The sequence below is a fragment of the Mandrillus leucophaeus genome, unplaced genomic scaffold (assembly GCF_000951045.1).
Source record: "Mandrillus leucophaeus isolate KB7577 unplaced genomic scaffold, Mleu.le_1.0 Scaffold210, whole genome shotgun sequence".
Classification (NCBI taxonomy): Eukaryota; Metazoa; Chordata; class Mammalia; order Primates; family Cercopithecidae; genus Mandrillus; species Mandrillus leucophaeus.
Genome location: NW_012102144.1, coordinates 4,484,057 through 4,487,222, shown reverse-complemented (window position 1 = coordinate 4,487,222; position 3,166 = coordinate 4,484,057). Strand labels below are relative to the sequence as shown.

Sequence of the window (3,166 nt, the reverse complement as noted above, 5' to 3'; positions counted from 1 at the left end):
GCTGTGCCAGTACCCTCTCTCCAAGATCAGGTGACCAGCATGTTCTGGATTCACAGACTTCCTAACAGAAGGAAACACTGGATTGTATAATATGAAACAAACGCGATACAGCAGGATTTCCCTGGGCCTCTAACAAACTAATGTGGGTTGTAGCTCTCCAAGTATGGCAAGTGTTATGATTCTCCAGATATCCCAAACTTACTTCAGAGTGAAAGCCCTTTTATTTATGAATCATTTTATGAGATTAGTGTTTGGGGAAAAACACTCTGAGAAATGTTTCTCTGAGAATTATTCATCATAATTAAGGATCCCAAAAAACTTTGGTTTTTTGGCTTATATTTGTCAATATTTACTTGATTTAATTGATAAATAAATTTAATAACTGAAATTTCTTGGAATTTAAAAAATAATTCTTAAAAAATAAATTGTATATTTTTATAGTTTTTTATATATCAGTATGTATTACATATTTTGTGAAAATAACTGTTTTTAAAAAGTTTTAGTAAGAATAATGATATTGTTTTACAGGTTTGTAAATCCTTTTCACATCTAGATTATCTGTATCTACATAAAATGTTATAACATGTTTTGGTTGAAGTATATGAAGAAAATCTGGCCTCAGAGACATACGTATTTTTCAAAAAAAAAAAAGAAAAAAACAGACAGAGTAGTTTTGTCTGTCTGCGTGTTTGTTTGTTTGTTTGTTGCCCAGGCTGGTCTTGAACTCCTGGCTTCAAGTGATCCTCCTGCCTCAGCCTCCCAAAATGTTGGGATTATAGGCTTAAGCCACCGCACCCAGCCAGGGGGAGTTTTTAATGCTCTTTTCATATAGTTTTGAATATTCTTTGGTATTACACTAAAAGTCTATAGCTAATAGTTTATTGAAAATTAGTGTCCATGTGAAATCTGAAACTATCTCGATGAATTTTTCATATTCCATTAAAACCCGTTGATCTGTCTTATACATTAAGTGAGTTTTATCCATGCATGGTTCAAAATCATTCATTGATTATCCAGAAATTTGTGATTATGCAGATCTTCCAAAGGTTGTCTCATTTCAATGTACAATATAAAAAAAAAATCACATGCGTTAATATTACCACCATCATATCAGAAAAGCTTTTTATTAGGAAGCTGTTAAGTTCACAGGGCAGGTGCACATTGTCTAGAATTTGAATTTCACTTTATAGTGGAAATTTTGTCAACCACAAGACAGTTAAGTTGTTTTCCTTGATGGGACAGACTCACTTCACTCATGTTGAAGAAAATGTCTGCCAACTAACCAACTCAGAGCAACTATAGTGTGTCAGTCTTTATTCCAAGAAATTTCATGGAATTACAGCATTTCATGGAAAAGCGAGCAGTTTAGCTTGACACCCAGACGATTGCACAAACACTTTTCCTCACAACAGTTCAGGATGCTGCAGAAGTGCTTTATGTGTGTTTATCATTTGGTCACAAAGAGAATCAAAAAGATGTGTACTCAAGGGTTGAGGTTTAGTGAAATAATTTTTTTTTTCTGTACTGTGAGTGTGTGGTAGTAAAAAGTACTATGATCAGTCGGGGTAGTGGTGCATGCCTCTAGTCCCAGCCAATCAGGAGACTGAGGCAGGAGGATTGCTTGAGCCCAGGAGTTCAAGGCTGCAGTGAGCTATGATCATGCCACTATACTCCAGCCTGGGCAACTTAGCAAGACCCCATCTCAAAAAAAAGTACAATGATTACTAGCAAAGTATGGGTGCCACTGCCTTGATTCCATGATAACATGCCAGCAGTTTTGCCTACCATTACTTTTGACCTATCAGTACAAATGTCAACATAGTATTCTCTTATTGTTGTTATTACTACCACTATTACTATGAAAGCGGTTTTTACCTTAAGGAGCTCCCCGCAACCCCGTCTAACGTGTGTTAGGACGTTTTCTCTAAGGTGAGGCAGTTGATGTCTAACATGGGATAAATTCAATTACTCACGTTATCCTAGGGGTAAAATGAAAACCCAAAGGGCCAAATATAGTAGATTATTTACCTGGAAATTAATATATTAGATCTAAGAAAGCTAGCCTAACTAATACTTTGATCAGGTCCTGTGAGCCTTTGTCTAATGTTTACGTGTGGTAAAGTTTAAGCGTTAAGAAGTGTTTTTTAGACAATGGAGCAGAATTGAGGCTTGATGGCAGCGTGGGCTTCCCTCAATGTCTTACTTGGTTTAAGTTGATGATGATGAACTGAACACCAGGAGGAAGGGGGATCTGCAGGGAAAATGGGGAGAGGATGTGAGTGATAAGGCAGGAGAGGTGAAATATGTCACTGTGAAGTGAAACTGGTCCCAGTACGGACACGTCCACAGGGTACAGTGAAGGAGGAAGGAGATGCAGAGGTAAGTGGGCACTGGTGAGACAGAGAGCAAAGTGATGAACAGGACATGCAGAAAATAGAGACCTGGAGAGTAGGAAGAGAAAGGACAATGAGAATCAAACATACAGAAGAGCAGGGGCATGCACTGACAAAAACATCAGACCCTCCTCCAAGAGCCATGTCTCCAATGACAGCAGCATGAGAATGACCTCGGAGAGGCTGGGAGTGGAGGTGGGAAACAGGTCCGTCTTACCTTGCAAGGGGACAGGGCTTGAATAAAGAACAGAAGATGGAATATTAACTCCGTACAGAGCACACGTTGGAAACAAGCACTGGAGAGAATGCCTAAATCCAGAAAAGTGCAAAGAGGCCAGGGGACATCATCAGACACAGAACTGGACCCTGGCTCTGCTACGGATCTGCATTCACCCTGCCTAGAACAATTAATTCCACCACTCAGCCAGGGGCCCCTGTTCTCCACATATTCTGGGGGTTAGCAGCAAACCTTGGGCTCTAATACTCCAAATGAAAGTGTTTTCAAAGCTACTCAGCCCAGAGTCAATCTACCAAGGCTGCCTTTTTGATAGGAGGTAAAGGCATTATCACTGCTCTCATTTCTTTGTCTTAGAACCTAGCGTAACTGAAGACTTGAAGAATGAATAGCCACCAAGCATATGGGACACAGCTGAAAACTCTGTGACTGCCTCTGAACTCTTTAATATCCATAGGTTTCTTTCTCTCCTCCAGCAGACCAAAGGATCACATACCATCCTGTAGCAAATAGGAGTGCAAATTGTGACCTTCTTAGC

The 3,166-nt window shown here is 39.5% G+C and overlaps 1 protein-coding gene across 1 annotated transcript in view; it reads left to right on the top strand.

Moving 5' to 3' along the window:
• The window catches only part of SUCLG2 (succinate-CoA ligase, GDP-forming, beta subunit), a 296,753-nt gene that overhangs the window by 275,175 nt on the left and 18,412 nt on the right, over positions 1–3,166 (top strand). The window lies entirely within an intron of this gene.